The sequence below is a fragment of the Epinephelus lanceolatus genome, chromosome 20 (genome assembly GCF_041903045.1).
Source record: "Epinephelus lanceolatus isolate andai-2023 chromosome 20, ASM4190304v1, whole genome shotgun sequence".
Taxonomy (NCBI): domain Eukaryota; kingdom Metazoa; phylum Chordata; class Actinopteri; order Perciformes; family Serranidae; genus Epinephelus; species Epinephelus lanceolatus.
In genome coordinates this window covers 16,386,058-16,412,930 of record NC_135753.1, presented here as the reverse complement: position 1 = coordinate 16,412,930, position 26,873 = coordinate 16,386,058, and the positions used below count along the sequence as shown (strand labels likewise).

General features: G+C 40.5%; 1 protein-coding gene across 4 annotated transcripts in view; it reads right to left on the bottom strand.

Moving 5' to 3' along the window:
- Positions 1-26,873, bottom strand: part of asap1b (ArfGAP with SH3 domain, ankyrin repeat and PH domain 1b) — an 86,729-nt gene that overhangs the window by 56,279 nt on the left and 3,577 nt on the right. The window lies entirely within an intron of this gene.

Genomic DNA, 26,873 nt, shown 5'->3' with positions numbered 1-26,873 from the left:
GAGGAGGAGAGGAAGCTTTTAAAACCCTTGAATCTCTTTCACCCTGTAAGAACATACTAGAAACATTCACATCAAAAGACAGCAAGGATAATTTCAATTTAATGCTACAACACACTTCAGAAATTCAGGGCATAAGAACAATAGTTGCTCAGTAATTTAAAGCATGCATACTCCTTAAAGCTAATGCAGACAGAGTGCTCACAATACACTGCTTGACCTGAATGTGGCATGAATCATTATTTCACTGCTGACTGCTGGAGCAAAGCCTTTGTGCTCTCCAACAGGCAAAACAAATAGGCAGGATATCCAATTCTATAAACGGTTATGCTATTTATTATGATAATTATTCACGACGAAACATTTAAATGCGAGAAAAATAAACACTGCCACTGACCCATTGTCACTGTGAGCTATCTGTCTCACTTCCTTGCATGTTTTGGAGATTAATGCCCAGAAGTTCAGCACCCAGAGCTCCAGGGAGTTGAAATAATGACCAATATAAATAGAAAACCACTTCAGAGACACTATAGATCATAACACTCGCGGTTACTCATTTAACGATGATGCATGTCTATATTTAGAGAAAATCCTGCAAAGCCATTTAAGACAAAGCCATGCTGGAGTGACTCTCGAACTGATTTACCCATCACCCCCCACAAGAAACAGCTTCACACAAGGGAAATTCATCATCATAAACATCACCCACATATGAGAAAAACTCATCATGTGCCCTTATTGTTCAGCTTGCTCCCTGCCACAGAAAATATCAACTACATCTGAAGTTACACCACATTCATACACATCTTACATGCCACACAGATAAAACCTAAACACAAGTATGTTTAATTCAAGACATTTTGAATTACCCTTTAACTCAATTTCTAAAGGCTTTTAGATTTTATAGCCTTGTATTGTCTTTATCAACCTGCCTTGTAATGATCTTTAAATAGCCTGTTGCCTTTCATTTTCATTCCAGTACAGTGGAAACCGCTTATATTGATCACAGTAACAGAGATCAGCAGCTTATATGGATAGGACAGAATCATTCCTATAAAAATGCTGTACTAAGTAATTCACTCTCAGTAATCAAGTAGTCCGCTTGCAGTGTTCCTTTTGGGCCTTTTATACATAACAACACATGGAAAAACAATTCAACAATTCTTTCCATTATGAATTTTTGAATCATTGTGGTTTTGTAATCGTTTAACTTTCCTTGAGCTGAGAAAAACTATTTGAAATTATGTGACGTCATCATAATGTAAAGTCTACAAGTCAAGCCGGAACTCGCAGGCTCTGCCAGCAGGAGAACCGCGCTTTAACAGTTGGTCACATACCCCAAAAGTACATCCAAAAGCTAGAAACTTTTTTGGCATACGTGCCAAGCAAGCAGTTCTCATTGGAATAAATAGGCACCACATTCTGATTAAAAAACATCAGTCAACATCGCGTAGTGTGGAAACATTTTTCAGACAAAGGTGAAGCACAGATATGACGGGCTACGGTAGGGCTTGCGAAGCTTGCCCCATTAACGTCAGTGGAAGTAGCACCAAAGTCTGGCACCAATGCAAAATTCAAACTCTGTCACTGATATAATGACCCTTCCTTCTTTTTTCCTTGGCACATACCCATGGAAGTAAAACCAGAAGCTAGAAACCTTTTTGTCTTATCCCCTAGGTAAGCAGTTCCATTGGACTGAATAGGTACCATTTTGAGGTCCAGTATCCAGATCTAAGAATACATCCATGGCGATAACCTGCCTGCTTGCAACTGGCTACCTGAAGCTGCTGCATGATGGGGAAAAAAAAAATTTTCTCTCAATGAAAACATAGTCTCATCAAAGTTTATGGTTGCTAGTGATAGAGACAAAGAATGAAAGTGCACCAGAAAAGCACCTGTGGTTGAGGCTGCCTTCATCAGGAGAATTGATAAAGCCCGGTCACATAATGCCACACAATAAAACAGCTGTAATTTGATCAGCCATTTTTATTTCATGTTTTTTATATCAAATTTAATATCATGTGATAAACATACAAATGTCAATTAGATGGTAATCTGCGTGAGAAATGAGCCGGTGACCCTCTGGTTCCCAGCCTGAGTCCCTATGGACTGAGCAACAACACTTGTATTTGAATAATGTGAATGTAGTACAGTGTTGGTAATAAAATAAACAGTAAAAGAGATATCAGATTGTGTCTGATACTATCAGTCACTAGATGTCATGTTTGGTGAATGTATAAACATACCATTTAAGCCCAAAGAGAGATTTACTATCAGCTAATTTGGTGAACTGCCATTTGTTGGATTTTTGGTAAAGGGGACCATCCAAATTACTCAAATAAGAAATACTTGCTTAAGGAATGTCTTCTTCTTCTGATAGTTTAAGGATATTCTGCATGCATACTTGGATGCATATCATCCTGGCGTCAATACAAAATCCTATTCAACATGCCCACCATCACTATCTGTCCAACATATATGTTTAATCTTGTGATAAAGCCCTGGAGTATTCCAACACAGCACTGACTCACCAGTTGTATTGTATTTCCCAGATTAGTATCTGTCATCACAGTGTGACAAAATGAAAGGAAGGTATTTATTTGTTGGGTAAATATGGGCATTAAATACTACAGGTGTGCCCTCCTGATCTGCTCCATGAGTTGAGAATGAAGCAATTATTTAGGTCAAGTATTTATTCCTGCTGTGAGCCAAACAACCTGGTGACTTTTCTCAGTAAAAAACATGAAAATAACCTGTCATACTGAATGCCGTCTGTCTGTCTGACATCTATTATTGTTTCACTCACCGCAGGAAAAGCTGAGATAATTGGGAGACTTGTCAAGTTCAGAAAAAGTGGACACAAGCAACACAAATACACACACACACCTGAGTGACCTGTCTCTGAGTGATTTAAATTGTGAGCCAGTATTTGATGGTTTTCACCATAATCTATTCTGACAATCATTTCATATCCAGCCCATCTTAACCAGAGTGAATGGAACCATACCTCAGCCATGTTCGCTCATAATAGATGATAAGCACCAGCAAAAACACCATTACATCAAGGTCATGTGGTTAAGAGCAGAAGCACACACACAACACAGGGCTAATTAAATTAGCATAATGTAGCTGTCCTTGGCCTCCCCTGGACAGTTTTACATGGCTCTTCCCCAATTATGGCAGCAGTAGTTTGCCGCCGCAGGGCCCTTTCTGCCAGGGCCGAGCCCTTTGATCCCCCTGCACATGGGAACAGACTCTGCTGCCCAATACCCCCCCCACACTGCCTCATTATTTAGCCCTGTGTCTGTTTGGCTAAACTGTGGCTCCAACAGGCTTGCGCTAATACAGAAGTATATGGTACCATCATCTTGCTCAATATTGTCTCTGTTTATGATATTATGTTGATTACTGTAATGAAAATCTTCAAACAGTATGAAAACATACTTTTCATTAAACAGGAAGGGCACTCGGAGAGCGCAGACCTCCGCCAAGGCAGATAGTCCACTCTTCTATGATAAGCATATTGACAAGGGTAACCTCAATATATGTCTGGGTATATTTCCAAAACCATTAGAATTGTGTCAAATCATGGTTCTGATGCCTCATCGTTTCAGCTACACATTTGTTATGTCTCTTAAAGAAGTACTTCACTGCTGGAAGATGCAAATACCTTTGAAATTGGTGCTATATGACCAGAGATAACAGGCTGTGGCATTCACTTTTGCTCAAGAGGTATAAAACCTATAACCACCAGAATGCACTGTGCTGCACCGGACCAATAAACACTCCTGCTGGTGGGCGACGTAATGCCAGCATGTATGTTTTTCCAAAGGAAACAAAATGGTGGCCATCTGGCATTAAGTGATCTTGTATTACAGGTAAGCAGTAAGCTAAAATATGTTTCTGAACACATTTTCAGCGAGAAATACACAACCAAGTAACAGAATCTCAGACTATCATCAGCCAACCTAGTCTTAATGTCTGATCTTAATTTGGTTTGAGTTCAAGAGAGAAAGAAGGGCTGCTGTCTCTCTCAAAGCACTTCTATACTCTTTGTGTCCACAGTGGCGGGCATACGAAAATGAGGAAGCACAATCTAAAGTGTGAGCAACAGCCCGAGAGCCAGCTCACATCTGCCACATCTTACCATTGGCACTGGTAAGATGGAGGGAAGTTGTTTACCACAGTTTATTTACACATACTACCTACATTGTTGAGATTCAAAGCTGGTTGAAAAAGTATTCCTATATCGTACATTTGTGAAAAATGTAAAGGACTTTATTATCATGTACACATGTACAGATATCAAACGCTTTGACTGAAATAACACCAAGACTTATGAACCTCCTGATGATGAAAAAGCACCGCTGTTCTCTGATAACACGAGTGAAGTGCTTCACTATGAGAAGCACTCACAAGTGAATATCTTTTGGTTTTGGATAACACATAACATTTGAAGACATCACCATGGGCTCTGCATAACTGTGAGAGATACAGCTCATTACTTTAAAGACTAAACATTGAATAATTTAATCAAGAAAATAATCAGCAGACTTCATTTCCACTGGAATCATTGTCTTATGACAGAAACTTCAAGCAGACTCCATCTAAATGATTAGACACGTCTTGTTATACGGTAAAAGTCACACATTAGATCTCCATAACAGCCGACACATTCATTAACAAGCTGCGTTTCCTCGCCTCTTTGCAACACACCACACCCCGCCCTCGTCACCCAGCTCTAGTCAGTCTGCATTTAAACACCTCCCGAGTAAAATCTGTGATTATTCAGAGGTTGTGTTGCTGTTTGCTGATTAGGATGAGGAGCACGAAACGGAGGCTGAGCAGGCAGGCTGACTCTTGTGGTGCTCGTGTTGAGAGCAGCTGGCACCACCACCCAAGGGTCACCCATAATCTGTCTGTGTTTGTAATTAGATGTTCAGCCGTAACATGAACAAGTGTTTACATATTCACTTTCTTGGCTGTTTTTTCGACGAGATTTTAAGACTACGTCAAAATCTGATTTAGTAAATGATTTATAGTGTTTAAGACAGCAAGACTGAGAACATTCATTCAAAATCTCAGCAAATCATCAGAGGATGAACAATAAATATCTACACACTGGCCGGCACTGTTTCACTGGTAAATGTGATTAATGTAACTTGGAAAGACAGATTGTTAAAGCTGTTGTCTCTCAGCTTTTTAGTGGGGAAATGAAATCAATGAAATAGTGCCGTCTTGGCACACATTCTTTGCAAACCCTTGGCAACAGGCAAGAATGCATCCAAACTCTGCTCTCCAAAAGGCCAACAACTATTGAATATAGTCAAAGGATTGTTTTTTATCTGCCAGGAACCAATAGCAAGCTCCCACTCAACCCAGGGGGATTAGAAAGTGTGACAATGCCAAAACATCTGCGGTCATGATGCATGTGGATGATTTATTTAGTGCGGCTGAGAAAAAGAAGCAAATCATAAGAGCACATTGTGTTATTCCACTGAGAAATATCTATCTCGGAGAACCACTTGTGCTGTGAAAGTCAACATGTCAGTGTCAGAATGCTTTTAAGTAGAAGTCTGTCAGAGACAGAGCCAGAGAGGTCAAGGGCCAACTTAAAGGAGGTGAAGGGCAGTGGCGGAGCATGGTGCCTCAGCAAGAGCAGATTTGTAACCAGCATGAGCACCATGGTTAGAAAGTAATGTCCTTGAAAGTTCATAAAATGTCTGATGTTAAAATCAGGTGAGATGAAAGGCATTTCTGAAATTTCATCCAGTTCAAACATCATTTTTTTGATATATATTCACTTATAAAGCAGTAAAATGTCTATTACAAGCTGAATAGTTGACATTTCAGAGCTTCTGAGTCTTGTTTTGAGTATAAATGGTGGCGTCAATAGGGTTTATACCCAGAGAATAGATCCATGTCATGTTTGATCACAGTCTGGAAACATGAACACATTGCTCAGTGCATGCACTCTTTGCAACTGTACTGCTAACTGTGCATGCCTGCAGCCATCATCTTGTTAGTTCACAGAGCTCACAATAATGATGGCTCTAATGAGTATTTTATGATTATTTTTCTTGATTTATCGATTTCTCATTTGGTCTATAAAGTCTCAAAGTAGTGAAAAATGCCCATTTTAATTTCCTAAAGTCCAGGTTTACATATCTGAACTGCTTATATTATCCAACAAACAGTCTAAAACCCAAAGATATTGACTTTACTGTCATAAAAGACTTAAAATAAATCTATGTAAGTTCATATTTTAAAGGGACAGGTCACTCCAAAAGAGAAAGTAAATATTTTCTCCCTTACCTGTAGTGCTATTTGTCAGTCCCGATTGTTTTGGTGTGAGTTGTCCAGTGCTGAAGATATTGGCCGTACAGATGTCCACCTTCTCTCTAATCTAATGGAACTAGATGGCACTCGGTTTGTGGTGCTCAAAGCGCCAAGAAATACATTTGAAAAACTCAACAGCAATGTCTCTTTCCAGGAGTCATGGCCTGGTTACTCAAGATAATCCACAGACCTTGTTGTGGCCAGTTTCATGTAGAAACTATTTTCTTTTCCATCGAACTATCCTCTTTCTTTCAGTGGGATGTGGAAGACCAGCATGGTGATACGGCTAGGGGGTGTAATTTGGCAGAGAAAATAGTTCCTACATGAAACTACTCACAACAAGGTCTGTAGATTATCTCTTCTAAGTAACAAGATCACAATTTCTAGAAAGAGACATTGCTGTTGAGTTGAATTTTTTTTTGTGCTTTGGAGAACCAAAAGCCCTGAGTGGCATCTAGTTCCATAATATTGGAGATAAGGCAGACATCTCAACAGCCAATATCTACAACACCTAGCAAGTAACACCAAAACAATCTAGACTGATAAACAGCACTACAAGTAAGAGAATGGATTCTTGATGTTGGAGTAAAACTGTGACTTTAAAGACTGGAATTCAATGAATGTTTGGCATTTTTGCTTTAAAAATGATTCAAATGAGCAAGTGACTACTGAAACTGTGCAGACAAATTTTTCCACCTGTTTGACTAACCACTTTAGCTCTAACTCACATAGTAAAGGTTTATTATTTACCATGAAAAGGTAGTTGGTTTTTTAACATGCATATGATAAGGTAAGAAATGTTTGGGAGGACATTTGTGGGTGAGTAAAATATATTCAGAAATAGCTTAATGATGATGCTCTCACCTCATAAGTAATGACTAGCACATTAGCCACCTTAAGTAAAAAACATATAAGATTTGTATTATTAATGGAGATGCTGGCCTCTTTCTTGCTCGGTATCTAAACTAGATGTTCCGTTATCACAAACCTTTAGCATATACCTGGGGGTTTCTGTCTGGTGCATACTGAGTAAAAAATTTAAGCAGGTTTTGATCAATTGCGGTCCAGCAGCTTGAGAAGCACTTGGCAGCAACACAAACCACTTCATCAACAACAAATACCATAAAAAAAACCTCTGCAATCAAAAGCTGGAAGGTGGACTGATTAGGGATATTAAGCCTCGTAAAACACCCCACCCTCTTCTGTAAAACCTGGCACAACTTTGCAGCGACAGAAAGGTGGGAAATATTTTTTAAAATAAAAGAAAACAGATTTTAGTGGTCAAAGAATGCATCAGTTGTTGGACTTAAAATCTGCGGAAGACATGTGGAGCTTCTCCACTGTAGGGAAGTGCTGCTTTTCTCTGTATTACATATTATATATTGAATATCCTGATATTCTGGGCTTTTGATCAGACATAACAAGACATCTGAAGACATCATCTTTGACTTTAAAAAGTGTGAAGGCATTTTTACAATTCCCTGAATTCTACAGTCAAAAATAGACAAAAAGTTAGTTGCAGCCTTTCTTTATTACTAGTTTCAACAGAAATAACCCCCACAAGGACCAAACGCCCTTAAAGTGTGACCCATGTGACCAACAGGGTTAATGGGGCTGACTTCCTGGTTCCCAAACAACCACACAAATACACAGTCATGCCCAGGAGGTCAAAGCCTCAGGGGAAATTGGCGGTCGAAGTGACTAGGCATGACTGACTGGAGGCTGTCTCAGCTTCACGCTTCCTGCCCGAGGCCTTATCCTCTCTCAGCAGCCCTGCCGTTTCCCCTGCAGCCGTCCTTTGACAGGAAGCAGGAAGCGACCAGGCTTGTCAGTGTCCTGTCCTGGGTCGGCAGCACTCCGTCTAATGACACCAAACTGCTCTCCGCTGACAGCTGAGGAATAAAAAAACAACGCACTCTCTGGCTGTCTGGGAAAGTGTTTTCCTTGATCTGCTCTTAAGATTCCTGCTCTGTCACTTTCATGGCACGTTAGTCGTCTTTCTCGTTTCCTCCTTGAACTTATCCTTCCCAGCTCCTTGAACGTTGCATCTTCTCCGCCACCTCGGCATTTGGCATCGCACCGGCAAGGCGGCTGTGCGGTTACCAAGGAGATGTGGTCTGGCCGTCTCACGCGTCGACTCAACATTCTTTGCCATGGAGATTGTGGGAAGCTGCTCTGACTAACTGGCCTGCTCTCTGTTTGTCAGCGGCGCACTGGGACCCGACTGTGCCACTGTGGCAGATTTGACTCTTCACCCGGCAAAGACTGCACACCAGAGTTCTCAGATTTGCGAATATGCTAATTATTTCCTAGAACACGAAAACAGGAAAGGGCACAGTTATCAGTGGACTTCCCCAGAGTCAGAACACAGGGCTAAAAACATCTGCATGGACATTTTTAGACATAAAGTGACTGACCAGATCATTATTTCTTGAACTCTCCACACTACCAATGGGGTTTTATATCTTCTTCCTTTTTCACAATTGTATCCTCATTTCCCTTCTGGCTCACAATTACTCAACAGCTACTATAAGAAATACACAAAAATCAAAACACTTGTAAATGTTCATGAATCTTACAGTGGTAAAGCTGCCTCTACTTCTGTCTGAATGAAGAAGTCATAGAAGAGATAAGATCAGTCTGTCAAGTCATTTTGTCTGTCTGTGTGTCTGTGTGTCTGTCTGTCTGTCGAGTCTATGTGGCATGACTCAAGCAGGAAGGGTGGGGAGCTGCTTTCATTGGCAGGAAACAAATGCACATCCCTTTCTCTGGGCCTGCAGCCGGAGAGGCCTTCAGCACTCCAAGTGGTATGGGAGAAATGAGAGGATGTTACATTTCCAAAAGCAGCTGAGGTCAGATGGCCTATTTCTCACACACACACGCACACATGGAACTGAAAGAGAGCAATCGACTGCCAGTGGTTTTGGTTTTGGGTAAGAGGTGTATCAGGATGACCATATGACCGATGTAGTGCATCTGAAATGAGAAGTATCAAGTGAGACTACATCTTTTTCAGGGTTTTGAAGAAAATGAGGATGAAAAACATCAATCAAGATGATGTCTTTTTCTGAAAGGACCGAAGAAGTTTAAAAGCCAATATTGTTTTTTTACCTCTTCACACTCAGAGAGAGTGGCCACATGCTGATACTTGTGTAATTCAAAGCTCACTTTCATTCATACTTAGTCCAGCACTGTAACTTAAAGACTTAAAAACCAAAACAGAAAATAACAAAGCAGTTCTACAGGGTCAAACCAGTGGTTTTACATGTTTTAGCCCCTTAACGACACATTCTGATTACACACTACTGCTGATCATTCTCCACAGCATATGTGTTTAAATGCATTTCCTTCTTTTCAGGGAAGTCTTTGGTATAAAAATTCACTTACAGAGAACTGAAACTTGCTTGATATCCTGTTGGTCATACTTCAAAGTGAACAATAAACTGAATTTATGTTTTGTTTTTGTTGCTAAGATTACATTAGTATATACACACTTTGAAAACTTGGATTGGCTGCCATATAGATGCTTTTTAATACAAGAGACCGGCCAAACTCACATTATCCTTCGTCATACCGCTTATGTTTGCTTTTTCTTTAAGGCCTTGACAAGATACCATAATATACAGTACGCTAATGAAGAGTCTACAGGCGTGCTTGTGAATCTATGCCGCCAACAACAGCATGCAGCGAATTACATTTCATCCTGAGGGGACCATTAATGTCTGAACTACAGGAAGGTCTGAACTAAATCCATCCAACAGTTGAGTTGGTTGATGTATCCCGGGTGATCGGATCACATGTGGACAGCTCCAAGGGCAGGTGTGAATGCACCTGTTGCATCCTCAATGCGTCTTGAGATCTGATTATTCAGACCACATTCAGAGGTGGTCTGAGCTGTATATGGCCAAAAATTTTCAGCAGTGTCTATGGTAATGTGTCCTGGGCCACACTGAGGGACCGCCTACTCAGCTGATGTCCTCTGAGTAGGCGAAGTACATACTTGTTCATGCACCAACAGCATTGTTTTATTATAAGTGAGTCAAACATCTTGATTTGGTTTGGCTGGAACACACCAAGGAGTAGACCATGTCAGCATTGTTTTATTTTGCCCGCTTACCAAGGTCCTCATAAACAATGGAAAGTTTTTTTTAACTTTGGGCAGACCAGGCATGGGTAGCGCACTGCTGCCTCCCGTCAGTTAGTGACAACAACACATTTGGTCTTTGCAATCAGAACTGATGTACGTGTTCATCTGCATATAGAGCAGGGAAGTGAGATCCGATCACAAGTGGTCACTCAAGACACGTGTGGAGAGGCACTGTAACGCCAGGTGTCAACAAGGCTGAGAAAAGTAGTCGACTGACCTACAGACCAACAGCACAAAGCAATCAAGAATTTTTGTTGACAACCAAATTAAAGCAAATTGTGTCAGCTTTAATGAAGCATTTGTAATCAAATATTACAAAAAGCAGCTGCCGTGCAATCGTTTGCTTTTACATTCAGTGCTTGATCTATACAAGTTTTAAAATAACACTGCTTGAATGCATTATATCAGATGTAAATTACCCTTGGCCTCCTGAGAACCCATTCTCTGATTTAACAATACATGTTCAGACTTCATTTTATCTTGATAGCATGTTTGGCCTGTAATGCTCAGCCTTCTTTCCAGATTTTCCAGCAACACAGCTCGTCGATGCGTCGCCTTTTTGCAGCCAACTCTCAATTCCCATTTATGGCAACCTCCCATTAACACTCGAATGTCCCACAAAGAAGTCCAAACCACAATAAAATTTCAACAGTCTTTGCTCTCTACAGGATCGCCATGTGAGAATAATGTTACTTTGAAAAGGATGAAGACATTTAATGTGGTGATAAAACAATCTCAAGAAAATAAGACTCTGTAAGGCACTTGTAGTTTATGTTGGATATCAGCTCTAATTGGCTTGTATCTATTGCATAAAAATTGATCTGCTAATGTTATTGGCCACTAAGAGAACTCAATACAGGTCAGAGATTACTCCATAATGTATCGCTGCTATCAATCCTGCTATTAGCATCCTGCTCTGTGCTCTCAGAGAGAGAAATGAGCTGCTCAGCTGTGCTCTTCCTGTGGTGAGTTTGGTTAGGCCACACGGTGGATAAAGCCAACTCGCTGAGCTGCAAGGACGCCGGCTCTTTGCTGCAGATCTCTCAGGAACTGACACGCATGCGTGCGGCCGGCGAAAAAAGTCAAGCCAAGCATGCAGCAGCGTTACATTTGCACTTCATTTGGCGGCTTCCCTCTGCGATGCTTGCTCTCTCGCTCAGCCCACCGCTTGTTTCGTGCAATGCGCATGTTTTCACAATCACACCCACACACTGCTGCATTAGAATGCACTCACCTAACATCAAACAAGCAGCATACCTTTATCTCTATTGTTCTCACCAGTCAGGAAGTCATTATTCATGTGAAGCAGCTGCTATTAACAGCCTCCAACAGGAGAATAGTGGGAGGAACACACAGCTGATGATTAAAAACTGACAGCTCACATCCTCTATTTTATAGTGTCTAATATCAGTGTGAAAACAAGGAGCAGCAGAGCAAAGAGGTTGTTTGTTTCCTGACAGATATGAACCTCAAAACTCCCAAACTATGACAAAATGCTCTATTAACTATGGTTTGGGTCGATCATTTAGTCCTTGAAATGGCAAATAATGAGGAAGAGGGTCTACTACTATTATTTTCTCCATGAAGTGATTATTTGTTTGGCCTATAAGATGACAGACAGACACTTGTAATGTACAAAACCCAAAGTTGTTCAGTTTACTATTACATAATATAAGAAATGCAGGATATCATCACAATTGAGGAGTTGCAACATGAGAATGTTTTGTATTTTCGCTAAAAATGACTTAAAATTATCATCAGGTTATCAAAATAAATGTTAACTTTCTGTCCATCAATTAAACAATTAATTGACTAATTGTTTTTAGGACTAATGACAAATGCATATTGTAACTCGAAGTGATCCAGGCTAAAATGGTGTCTTCTAAAAACCAAAAGGGTTCAGGAAATGCTTCGTTTCATTACATTACTAAAATGACAAATCTGTGATTTTTCTTTTGCTCATTCCATTGAATGACTGACAAATCATTTCAACACAATACCTTATATCCTAACCTACCAAGAAGGTATATCTTCGTCATATCTTTGGAAACACAGATGCATTCAGTGTTTCCTGTCACCGTCACACTATTGAAGCACTTTTCTTTTAGCTTCCAGTTCAAAACAAGAACCAGAAAGAAGTTTGTTCACCCACAAACCTCAGAAATGTGAAACTACTTCACCTGAACAAACCGATCAGTGATGGTGCTTCAGATAAGAAACCCATGTTTGCTTTCGCACAACTGTGTGATATGAATCCAAGACTCAGACAGTATGCCTGGTCTTAGCTGAGATTGAAAGTTCATTCTTGACCTCACCACAATGTTCACATAGCTGTTCTGAAGCTTTTGACTGCTTTAACATGACCTTCCTTAGCAAATGAACAGTAGATCTTTAGTTACTTATTGTCTACACTGGGTTAAAACTCAAGATTCATTGTTGACCTTACTGACAGCAGTTAACAAAAAAGAGGATTTATACATTAACCTACATTTTAAACATTTATATTTCCGTGATGATTTCAAAATAATAACTGTGCGAGGAGTTTCTATAAGTTAAAATGTATGTCTGGGTATCAAATGGTACCAAAACCAGCACCCTTATAGTGATACAATCTTTTGATGTGAATGGAAGCATTCAGTTGGGTAAGATGCCTCCAGACACCACAGTCATGTAGTATAGCCATACTTTAAAAGATTTTGGTGGTATCTTAGCACACTCAACTGCCATCTCCATCAAATACACCACAATTGATCCATCAAATATTCACCACACCACACCAGTTGCTGTGGTAGTGGGCCAATCACTCACTGCATTAAATCGAAGACAGCTTACGATGAATGGCTGCAAGCAAAACCATAAAACTGTCTTTTTTCTAGATCTGGGAACAAGATGGATGGCATGCACATATAGTTTGATTGGAAAAGTTTTTGAAAGGACTTTGTACTGGCTTATGTCCCTCTATACCTTAAAGGTATTGACTACCGATACTCAACCCTACTAAAATGCCAAAAATGCACCGGTTCCAGTTGCTCACGTGTGAGAATTTGATGGTTTTCTTAGTCTTTTATGACATGGCACTAAATATTTTTGGTCTGGGATTGTTTGTCAGACAGGACAGGGCATTTCAATATGACATCTTGGCCTTTGGGGAACTGTGATGGGTGTTTTTGTCTATAGTCAGGGTTCTAACACATTTTTACCAACAGTATGAATTTTCAAAAGTTGTCCAAAACATTCTGTTAACTCTAGGCCTGGAAAACACTTTTTCTAACTTCATAACTTTTCCAGGAATTTCATGACTGTGGGAACCCTGTCTGACACTTTATGAATCAAATTATTAATTAATTAACTGAGAAAATAATAGAGGGATAAATCCATTAAAACAATCTCCTCAAATTACGGAGTGGACCTTGTGGTGATATTTTTTTTGTGTGTTGTCATAATATTAATCAGTAAGAAATGTGAAACAATCAGAGAAAATCTGTCTTGTTATGTCAATACTTAAATACTTTGAGTGTTTGAGCACTGATTCATAACACAGTAGAATATTACTACACGAGGAGAGCTGGCAAAAGACCAAGACTTTAACAAACCAGCGCTGTGTAGGTCGATCCAAGGAAAACTAAAATAAACTACTCCAAGCTTCTATTGCTAATCTTTCACTTATCATTGATCAGCTGATAAGCCTGCCAGCTCTGCTTCTATCAACCAGCCGCCCGAGTTGTAAATCTTCAGGGCACGCCGCCAAAGAATGTGCTCCCTTGATAAACATGCACTATCAGAAGTAACACTATTTTTCTAGCCTCTGCACAAGCGCTCGGTCGTGAGTCCTTGGCCAAAGTCAGAGCGCTTTACAGCATTCCTTGAAGTTTTTCTGCAGACGAGTCTCGAATTTCACACTTTATGGGACTCTGCCTGGAGAGAGACCAGCTATTCCAAAACCACAGGTGTATTCATCCACTCCCACGGGCCATTTGGATGTAAGATATTTTGAGCAACTGGACGTACAGAGGAACAGAAATAAGCCTTACTGTGACGTCCAATGAAAGCTTTAACCAATCCTAAAGCACATTTTCACTTGGATTTCCCCCTTTGACTACTCTCAGAGACTAGCAACAGGAGCTTTGACAGCTGCTGTCACGATGTGGAAAAGGAAGTGATGTAACACTTTTCATTGACATTAAATGGCATTAGTAAAAGATGTAAACAACTTAGCTTGAAAAACTGTCAGTGCCTTTCCTCCAGGCTTGAATGCACTTGGCTGTTCTGGGCAAGGTAGTATTCAAATTCGACATTGAAATGCCGTATCAATTGTTGAGCTGCAGTACACACACACACACACACACACACACACACACACACATACACTGGTCCAAGGCCAAACACCATCAAAGCTCACAGACAGAGATGCACTGTTTATCCCTCAGGCCACAACAAGACAGTCGGTCGTCACAGGACAACACTGTCTCCTGGTTCTGCCGGGCTGTCCTTGAGGACAATAATGTTAGCACTGCGCTGATATACAGTGCAGGCCAAAAGTTTGGACACACCTTCTCATTCAATGCGTTTTCTTTATTTTCATGACTATTTACATTGTAGATTCTCACTGAAGGCATCAAAACTATGAATGAACACATGTGGAGTTATGTACTTAACAAAAAAAGGTGAAATAACTGAAAACATGTTTTATATTCTAGTTTCTTCAAAATAGCCACCCTTTGCTCTGATTACTGCTTTGCACACTCTTGGCATTCTCTCCATGAGCTTCAAGAGGTAGTCACCTGAAATGGTTTCCACTTCACAGGTGTGCCTTATCAGGGTTAATTAGTGGAATTTCTTGCTTTATCAATGGGGTTGGGACCATCAGTTGTGTTGTGCAGAAGTCAGGTTAATACAAAGCTGACAGCCCTATTGGACAACTGTTAAAATTCATATTATGGCAAGAACCAATCAGCTAACTAAAGAAAAACGAGTGGCCATCATTACTTTAAGAAATGAAGGTCAGTCAGTCCGGAAAATTGCAAAAACTTTAAATGTGTCCCCAAGTGGAGTCGCAAAAACCATCAAGCGCTACAACGAAACTGGCACACATGAGGACCGACCCAGGAAAGGAAGACCAAGAGTCACCTCTGCTTCTGAGGATAAGTTCATCCGAGTCACCAGCCTCAGAAATCGCAAGTTAACAGCAGCTCAGATCAGAGACCAGATGAATGCCACACAGAGTTCTAGCAGCAGACCCATCTCTAGAACAACTGTTAAGAGGAGACTGCGCCAATCAGGCCTTCATGGTCAAATAGCTGCTAGGAAACCACTGCTAAGGAGAGGCAACAAGCAGAAGAGATTTGTTTGGGCCAAGAAACACAAGGAATGGACATTAGACCAGTGGAAATCTGCGCTTTGGTCTGATGAGTCCAAATTTGAGATCTTTGGTTCCAACCGCCGTGTCTTTGTGAGACGCAGAAAAGGTGAACGGATGGATTCCACATGCCTGGTTCCCACTGTGAAGCATGGAGGAGGAGGTGTGATGGTGTGGGGGTGTTTTGCTGGTGACACTGTTGGGGATTTATTCAAAATTGAAGGCACACTGAACCAGCATGGCTACCACGGCATCCTGCAGCGACATGCCATCCCATCCGGTTTGCGTTTAGTTGGACGATCATTTATTTTTCAACAGGACAATGACCCCAAACACACCTCCAGGCTGTGTAAGGGCTATTTGACCAAGAAGGAGAGTGATGGAGTGCTGCGGCAGATGACCTGGCCTCCACAGTCACCGGACCTGAACCCAATCCAGATGGTTTGGGGTGAGCTGGACCGCAGAGTGAAGGCAAAGGGGCCAACAAGTGCTAAACACCTCTGGGAACTCCTTCAAGACTGTTGGAAAACCATTTCAGGTGACTACCTCTTGAAGCTCATGGAGAGAATGCCAAGAGTGTGCAAAGCAGTAATCAGAGCAAAGGGTGGCTATTTTGAAGAAACTAGAATATAAAACATGTTTTCAGTTATTTCACCTTTTTTTGTTAAGTACATAACTCCACATGTGTTCATTCATAGTTTTGATGCCTTCAGTGAGAATCTACAATGTAAATAGTCATGAAAATAAAGAAAACGCATTGAATGAGAAGGTGTGTCCAAACTTTTGGCCTGTACTGTAATCACAGAAGACGAAAAATGAAGAGCCACAAATGATGAACAGAGGAGGATGAGGAGTATCTGTGGGTGTTTTGTTGCAGCTGAAGAGCAGACGTAGACCAAAAAAGGAAAAAAGCAACGTTAGGGTTTCTTCAATTCGCCTACATGATACTGACAAAAGCAAATATATTTTCTACTCTGTTTTCTTAGCAATGATAAAGTGACACTATTTAAATGTAAAGTATAGTTCATCTAAACCACAGTAAGGATTGATAATGGTCACTAAGGAACAAGACAAGAGTCCACAGCTCTGTGATGCACATCAGCATGCTAACATGCTGACATGTTTAGTAGGTATAATGCTTAGCACGTTCAGCATCTTTGTGAAGCGTGTTAGCAACTCTATGTGCTCCACAACCAACTGGTGGTTTGAAAGGCCTGTTTTCTTCTAATTAATCGCCAAAACTATGCCATTTATCATAACAAGAAACTGTAAAAACAGAAATTATTGTCAGATTTTCACATTTTCAACTCTCCTTCAACACGTCATGTAGGATAAATGCTTCCATGATTAAACATAACAAAATGGAAGCTTAAAATTTTGATTTTTCATCCAGATTTATTCAATATGTCTCATCCAAAATGTCACCAAAAATGAATGTGTGCATGAACCAGCTCCTTTAAAAGACATTAAATGTGCTTGAGAAGCCATGAAAATGGCATATATGTATAGATCCAATTTTTATAAATACAAATCTATTTTATAAATGTTATTATTTATGGCATTAGAACTGTTATCCCACACAAATGATATTCCTACTTCTAGCCATGATTGTGCTACTTTCACAGTGGTGCAGAATTTATATAGGCCTATTGCATTTTAAAACAAGGCCACGGCAAGTAAAATTGTAACAGAAACAAAAAATGCCCTGAAACTGCTTGAGGTTCAGAGGATTCAACACAAAGTATAGCTAAAACTGATGGGAGTTTCATTAGTTTTCCAGATATTTAAAGTATTGGACAAACTAAAAATTTGACCAAATGATGGCGCTAGATGAAAAGCTGGGGATCATCATAGTCAGTAGCTTTCATCGTATGGGACTCATGAATGTCTGTTAAACATTTCATGGCAATCCATCCAATAGTTGTTGAGATATTTCAGTCAGAACAAAAGTGGTGGACCAACAGATCAATAGAATGACACTGCCATCCCTATAGCTGAAATGCTAGCATGGCTAATGAAATTGTAACCTTCAATTTTTGCCAAGAATCAACATCTACCTTTGGCATACCACGTTTGCAGCACAGTTTTAAAGGGACCTGGCCTGCCTAACATACTTGTACAGTATAAGACATTATTTCCATGATAGTCACGTGAATGTATCACAAATTGTTGCTGCACCGATGGCACACTGAAGATTAAAATGGCTGTCGATGGAGCAAGACTTGACCACTATTTCTCCGTGTGAGGAGGGCCGCAGACAGATGTGAACACTGACCCACTCTTCCTCGCCTAAATCTGGGGTAGAGCAGGGGGATCAGAGTGCCAGGGCAGAGTCTGGTCCGGGGCTAATCCGCTGCCGGCTAATAGCCCTTGATGATATACGCAGTGCAGCTGTGGCAGGAAGGTAGGCCAACAGCTGTGGCCCACAGACCGATTATCAGATTTCAGCCACAGACGGCAAACAAGCCGACAAACAAGCAACACAACAGAGTCTCACCTCCTGCTGTGGGAGACAGAACAAATTAGAAAATGGCTTGGAGGTTTGCTTGTGTTTAAAGAAGGAGATTTAAAGGAACATTTCCCCTTCTTTCTCAGATGCTCTTTTATTAAATTAACTAACAAACCAGCATTGTACTGTAACTGTCTCTTATGCCTCATTCATATTGTAGAGAATGCTATCATGAGCAGATGAGGGGATAAAACTGTTCATGTCAGCCTCCTAGTTTTTATTTCCAGTTGGAAAAATTGGGGATTTCTAACAGCTACAATATAGCATCTGCATCTCCCACTTGGTGGAAGTAAACATTTCAAACTCATGGCAAAATGGCACCAAACCCACCATCTACATTAACACAAAAGCAATCAATTAAAAAGGAGCTTAACTTTTTATCTGTATGTGGTTTAAATAACACGATAAAACATAGCTTAAGATTAATTTATGTGATTGATATAAATGTGGCTTCTAATGGGGGGTAACCATTTAAAAATTCCGTTTGAATGACGTGAGATTTTCCAGTTCTTTGCATTCTGATGATATGGCATGAATGAAGAGTTAAGGGCTTTTCAGATGAGGAGAAATCGAAGTCGCTACTGATTAATTTTCAATGAGCGGCAAGAGGGCAGGTAGGGAGGCATGGGCAGATTGAGAGGCGGCACAGCAATCGGCACAATCCTGTGAAAGAAACAATGTTTGTACTCGTCTCACGCTCACGCCCACCGCCAGAGCTGAATTGTCTACAAATGTTTTCTACGCGACGCACAGTGCAAATCAATGGATGAGAGACTGATCCTTGCCGTTTGTGAGCTCCTTGAAATATATGACTGTCCTCTAGACAGTCATCTGGACATAAACAGAAGGGCTTTCACATGGCAGAGCATCTGCACAAGGCTGTGTTGTATAAAGTAGTGCTTCATATAGTTTCTCTTAAACTATGCTGTAAAGTTATGACTATACTTGTGCTAATTTACATAACTTTAGCTATCAAAGACTCGGAGCGCCACTTGGTGTAAACAAATCGACCTTTGATACCACAGTCAACTCATGTTATTTGACTCTCCTCATTTGACACTAATATATTTTAATATGTTGCCAAAGCCTATAAAGAAAATGCAGTTGTGCCGGCAGGGATACAGTAGTACTCAGAGCCGTTTCCGTGGTTACCATGCAGAGTGCCTGGCATTAACTTGTGGAGCACTTGTCTGTCTAATCACATAAGGAGAACCCATGGATCCAACCCTAACCCTAACCCAGTCAAAGTATTGCTTACAGTCTAAGAAGACCTTTGTGGTACAGTAGCTAAGCTAGCAGGCTAAATAAAGCCCATTAGCCTGCACCATTGCATTAGCAGCTAATTCTTGTCTAGCACACAGAAGCAGCCAAAACACAACAGCTTTCAAATTAAAATTCTTCCATTGATAATTTCTGCTATTTTAACTTCCTTTATCTTCTTTTCACGCTTTTGCCTTCCTCCACTTTCAACTTGAATATGGTCAATAAGCATCACTTGACCTCCATATAATAGCTCCATTGATGATGTGTACGGTTTGAGGCAAATAATTCAACTTAGGGAACGACTCAAGTTATGGGTTTTTCTGCCCTACTGATCATAGCAAGCATTTTAAAACCCAAACTACATGCTCGAGTCTTAACTTAAAGCAACAGTCTGAAACATTTTCATACAAAAAATGTCAGTTTTACTCCTTTACTGCAGGTACTACAGGTCTGTGAGAGCAGGTTATTATTGTGTCGAACTTCAGCTGAATCCAATTCTAACATCAAAGCACTTGTGTCACTGTTATCTATGAAACACCATTTATTCCGCAGTGAAAATGTCCAAACTAAATCTGAGTATCTCCCAAGCAAATGACCATTTTAACTGCTTTTTTTACAGTGCAGTTTAACTGGAACAAGATGTCATGTGAGTAACAGTGCCATGGGACGAAAAATGCTCCCATTCTCTCACACCATATGATTCACTGGGTTTGGTGACACAGGGGACAAATGATGAATAAAAAGCCATAACTTCATTAATAATTGAATCTGACACAGCTGTGCTCCTCAGTTGCAAATGTTGCAGAACGGAGCCTTAAATAGCCAGCACTCAGTTTTGTTATGTAAAGCCAAGAATGATAAAAACCTGCCTCGTCCTTTTGAATTATTCATCATTTTTGCCTCATTTCTGGTGAGAGGGGGGAATCTAAAAGCGGTCCAAAAATATGGAGCCAAATCAAACAAGGAGGAAAAATAATCCATGAACCAAATAATCTATTTATGTATCTAGGGATGATTCAAATTTGAATCAACAATAAAGCAAAACACAACAATTACAAAGCCTTATTAATCCTCTACAGCATTCAACACTCCACTAACAGACAGGCACATGGCGCACACAAATGTACTCTGTGTTAATTAGGTTTATGACAGAAGACATTCCCCAATAGGCAAAACCCACAAGATGTGAAAATGAAACTTCCTTTTAACTAAAAAAATCCCTGCTTTGAGAAGACCTCCAGGTAGTTTCCAGAGGAACGGTCAAAGAAGCAGCCAACTCATCCTCTGAGTCTTAATGACCAAATATGTGAGTAAAAAACACAAACATCTGTTATGTGTGTGGATATTGTTACAACTGACCTTCTGTTGGTGGAATGAATGTTACATGTGATGAAGCTGAAGCATCACATGACAGCGTGTCATCTAGAAAATGACCTCAGGTGCTTTGGAGAAAAACAACTTGAAGTAATGATAATTAACAATTTATCTGTTACCATTAACACTGTTGACATTTATGACCCGAGAAGAAACAGCGATGCTTTTGTGCATCAGTAGATTTCTTTAGACATATGGATGTTTTATTATGAACAAACATGGTCTTGTTTACTTAAAGCGTTTCTCACCTAAACCCACTGCATGTCTCCTAAAGGCACAAACGTGATTTTCAATCTGCACATACCCCCATATTGGCAGAAAGCAGCATCCTCTAACTTCCACTGTTTAATAACTTTAATGAGTACTTGAAGAGTATCAGACATTGTTTCATCAACTGAGGGCTATATACAATCGTTTTATAATTCTTAATAGTATACTGAAGACATTTAGACCCTGTTTATACCTGGTATTAACACTAGAAAAGATATGTCATCAAATGCATCCCAGACCCCCTCAACAAGTGCTTTGAGTGGTCGGATCACAATGTGTCTTGGGGCTGTCAAGTAGGGATACACCGACTGCGAAATTCTTGGCGGAGTTAGATGGGAGCCCTGGTTTTTAGTATGTGAAAAACTGATGTGACATAATGGAAAAACATGGGCCACTGCCACTCAGTGAGTGCTGTCGTATCTGCCGATAGGCCTATGGCAGATATCAAATGTTTAGTCAATATATCAGTGCATCCCTGTTGTTTACACTCGTATTTGGTGATGTCCCCTCTTGATTAGATCACTCATGACCTATGTTAACGCCATTGTGTCCTGATGCGTCCCTGACAAGGACTAAAGGTGCTCACAGACTCGGGCGTACTATAAGTGGAGCGGACTCTGCGAGGAATGTCCGCAGTCATTTGGGCTTCCATAGTCGAGCGCACTTCCGCATTGTAGTTTCCTGTATAAATGTCTGTGAAAAATCCCCGCAATGTGAAAAATACATGCCGAGCAGTCTTTTGTGTACACTGGTGCGCGGAGCGGAGTCTGTGCGGTCGTAAAATCTGAGCTTTGTGTGCACAGGGCTTGCGGACGTCCGCTTTTAGTCCGGGCGGACCTCCGCGGAGTCCGCTCCGCGTACGTTCCGCCCGAGTATGTTTGGGTCTTAAGTCATTAGTGCAGGATGTGGTGGTTGCTTTGAAGACAGCGTGCTAACCCTCTATAACTTGCGCGTTTTAGGACGAGTTGGACAGTATGTTACGTGACTGTCCATCATTTTGCCCCATGGAAGGAGAAATGTTGAATTCTGCAGACAGCTATCTCCAGCTGTACTGACAAAACCGCTAATGTGACTAGGAGGACTGCAACTGTATGAGACTTTCACTGTATGCTAAATGTCTCAGAAAATGTTGCGGTTTCAGGGTATGGTATTACAGAACAATTATTACTGTCAGTTAAAATGACCCTTTAAAGAATGAAAGGAAACTATTTTTGGTTAAACGAACATTTCATTACTATAATTGAAATTTGAAACCTTTTTTTAAACGGAGGTATGTGTAAAAAGTCTCCCTTTACAAAATAGCTAAAATAAAGGTGAGATTCTTTGTCCAGTTGCTTTTTTTCAGTATTGTAATAAGTAAATGTACACAACATGATAACTGTCAATTTCCATACCACAGTATACCTTCAAACCAGTATACCGCTGCAACCTTTGTGACTAGCGAGCATGCTAGAGAGCAGCTAGCCAGAGTGTGTTGGACACAATAACTGTGCTTTGACCTTTGAGCGTAAGTGACATAGACAGTAACGAAATCTGAACACCAGTAGTCAGATGGAGACGCATGATAGACACAGATATGAACAGGCTCCTAGTCAATCAACTGAAAATTTAACGAACTATTCTGACAGTCAAATAATTGTAGTTTTTCAAGCAAATATGACAAAATGTTCCTTCTGTGAGCTTCTTAAATGTGAAGATTTGCTGTCTTTCTTGGCTTTCTTTGGCAGTACATGGATATTTTCGCATTTCTGATAACACAGGACATATGAGGACATCAGCTTGGGTTCTGAGGAACTGTGATGTGCATTCACTATCCCCTGATATTCTATAGACGAGATGATTACTCACCTACTCTGAAAAGAAAATCAGCAGTTTAATTGCAGCTCCAGTGTACGTGCAAGCTCGGTGCTCGGTCTCTGTTGTCTGAGTAGGTGACTCAAAGAGTGATTGACTGAAAACACTGAGGACTCGGCCAACGCTGCTGAAGAGAAAACTGAACATGATAATTATTCCTGCCACCCCAAAGTGAATGCTGGTCTCGGCATTGTTCCAATAATCTTGTTTGTCTTGTACTCCTTTATCTTGGTGCTTTGCTGATGCTTACAGCATATTACCGCCACATACGCATTTCTGCATGTACCCACTGACATCTCACCTTACAGCTTCACTAATGGTCACAATCTCCACAGGGGCACTTTTGAGATGAGATTCTAACAAAATGAGACATCCAACAGTAAACTGTAGTGACACTAACTCATATAAATTGACATAAATAACTTTTAAGCTTTTAAAAGAATGGTAGGAATGTAAAATCCTTCTCCAGGAACAGTTATGGGACATTTTGTTAACTAGATCTTTTTGCAATCTTAGTATTACTCTATGACGACGTCTTCAGGCAATGACTTTCACTCCAATATAAAAACGCAGTGGTTCGGAATAATACATCTCATTCAGCTTTTTTTTTTTTTTTTTTTTTTTTCAAACACAGAATAGCATCAAAGTCTCTGAAGTGTCTTAAGCTTCAAATGCCGCAACTGAAAAGGCTGTTATATAAAAGTAAAAAAAAATATAAAAAGGGCCTCTGCCTATTAGGTCAAGCCCAGCCACGCTTGAATAGAATGACTGTGAAAAGTCAACATTTTTCTGGTCCAGCCCATGTGATGTGGTGCGAGAGGCATGCTCAAAGGAATGCCAATGCAGTGAGGGTTTCCCTTGTATCGCTGCTATGGCTCTCTGGTTTAAGAGAGCAAACCCAATGACGCAAAGTACCATCTGTGGGGTAGAGAGGGACACAATACATGCCCCACAGAGGAATAACAAGTGCCTGCTGCTAATATTAACTTATATCAGAGAAAGCGGGAGAGTCTCAGAGTAATAACCTGTGACATTTTCAGACAAGCAAATGTCAGATTTGCTGGTCTCTGCTGCTGCATGGACAAACACAATCTGCTTGATAGCATTTATAGTTATTGTGTTTGCTCTTCTCTGGACTCTGGGAGGAAAAATATGAGCTTTTACACCTCATAGGCTGCAGTGTGTGTGGAGCAAATTAGAGATGAGCTGATATTTTTGTATGTCAATAACACATTGATGGCTGCTCATATACTGTCCAGTTTTGTTTGAGTCTGTACAGACCAGGAGAAAATCAGATTAAAGCTTTCAGACGTGCCTATGTTCAACATCTCAGATGATTTTGTGTTTTTAAATACTTCATGATACATTTATTGTAGAGCTGCTATTATAAGTATTATTTTCATGATTAACTAAAGGTGGGACGGGGACACCACAGCTCCTCTCTCTGATCACTTCTGTTCAGACTCTGGCTCCAAATGATGTTGCCAGCACAAGATGGTAGCGGCTATATCCAGGATATTTTGGGTTTTATTTTTGTACTTTAGCAGGAGGTGGAGATGTGTCGTCCAATCTTTTCATACAGTCACCCGTGTAGAAACCTTAAACCCGAGAATGATTGATAGTGTTGCTTAAATAACTTAAATAATTAACCAATGCCTGGACAGTGGCCTATTCATTTTCCACCTATTGATTAATCAATTATCATTGCGGGCGGCACGGTGGTGTGGTGGTTAGCACTGTCGCCTCACAGCAAAGGGGGTTGCCGGTTCAATCCCGGGTGTGGGAGCCCTTCTGTGTGGAGTTTGCATGTTCTCCCCGTGTCAGCGTGGGTTCTCTCCGGGCACTCCGGCTTCCTCCCACAGTCCAAAGACATGCAGATTGGGGACTAGGTTAATTGATGACTCTAATTGTCCATAGGTGTGAATGTGAGCGTGAATGGTTGTTTGTCTCTATGTGTCAGCCCTGTGATAGTGTGGCGACCTGTCCAGGGTGTACCCTGCCTCTCGCCCGATGTCAGCTGGGATAGGCTCCAGCCCCCCCGCGACCCTCAAGAGGATGAAGCGGTTAGAAGATGGATGAATGAATGAATGAATTATCATTGAAGCTCTAATTTGGGGTGTTGGGTTGTATTAGCTGAAAGGACATTCTCCTAGAAAACAAGACCACAACAATTCCACTACGGCAAATAGCAAAAATACTTTGGCAATTATAATAGAATACACTGTATAAAACATACTGTATTATGACTGTAGAGACTGTATAGAAGAAAGTGGTGGTTATGATTATCAGCAATCTTCACTACTGCTGAGATAATTTGTTGATAAATTTACAGAAAAATATTCAGTGACAATTTGGCATTGGCTTAATTGTTATAGGCTGTTCTCCAGGTAAATAACAGCAACAAGAGATGCAACATTCAAAACACACAGCACAATGTTCAAGACATAAATCGATACAAGTCGATATAAGTCTTGGATGTCCAAAATTACATAATAAAACATACAAGTCTTCTTATCTTTAAGGTTTTATCAATATTGCAGTGCTAAAAATGTTTCGTTTGTGTTGAGGGTTGCACTCAAGAAAAGGTCACAGCGTAATATAAACCAAAATGTACCAAAAAAATAAATGAAAGTAGCCAAAATGTGCTTGGCAAATTTCATGGCAATTTGCCACCTAGGTTATGAAAACTCAAGGTTTAGGATCATGAATTTTGAACAAAAATCTATGGCAATCAGTGTTGGTCCGATGTTAAGATTTTTAAACCGATCTGCAGAATTTTATGTTGCACACAACGCAGCGGCTGCTCTCGAGTAGATTTAAGACTGAGCGAGCCCATGACTGCTTGGGTTGCTGTTAGGAAATAGTAGTTAGGGGACAGTCAGACACTTCATCGTAACAGTGAGCAAGCATTCAAATATCTTGTTGCACACATCGGATCTCTTTCTCCACACTGAATCTGGAAAAATATGCACTTTCGTCATGTAAACAAACCATGTACCTATCCATGTACCTCCAGATCAGACTGGAGACGTAACTATTCAAAAATGGGTGAGTACTTTCAATTCGTTGGTTCTTAAACTGAAAACATATGTATTGTGATATTTACAGGAAATGACAAACCGTATAGTCAATAGCAAGCAGTTAGTCATTGAGGATGGTCATTAACCAGAAACTTTCATGTCCCTCGTGAACTCCGTTCAGCCAGCTGCCACCTTATTTAGGTTTTTGAAGTAAAATGAGGAGATATCCTGTAGATAAATCCATATTTCAACATCAAAAAACAAAACAGCCGTTTCTCATCCATTGCTGCGCTTTGAAAGCGAGCGACCCGGGCATCCAGTGTTGGGTATCGACTCCAGTCCACTTGGTTTCACTCTTCAGCTCACTTCTTCTGTCGACTTCGCCATGTTTGCGAAGCTTTAGTTTTCTTCAAAACTAACTTCGTCAAGTGTTGTCTCGTCACCCCAAAAAACCCACAAGCTTCTTAGTAAGCAAACACAACATGCATTGCTCTTCCCCCATCCTACCTCAACTGAAATTTGATCTACTTCATGTTCCTGGACTCAGCAGTAAATTTCACACAACTTGTCAGACACTAGTGACTCCATTAGTCCGTTAACGACTAAATATAATATTATGTTAAACACGTTGTCATATTGCTTAATACTAATTGGCCAGAACCTGTCATGGTGACAAATGCAGGATTAATCAGTTTGCATAAAATCCAACTAGTTTAAAATCCTACACCAGACCTAACCGGAAAC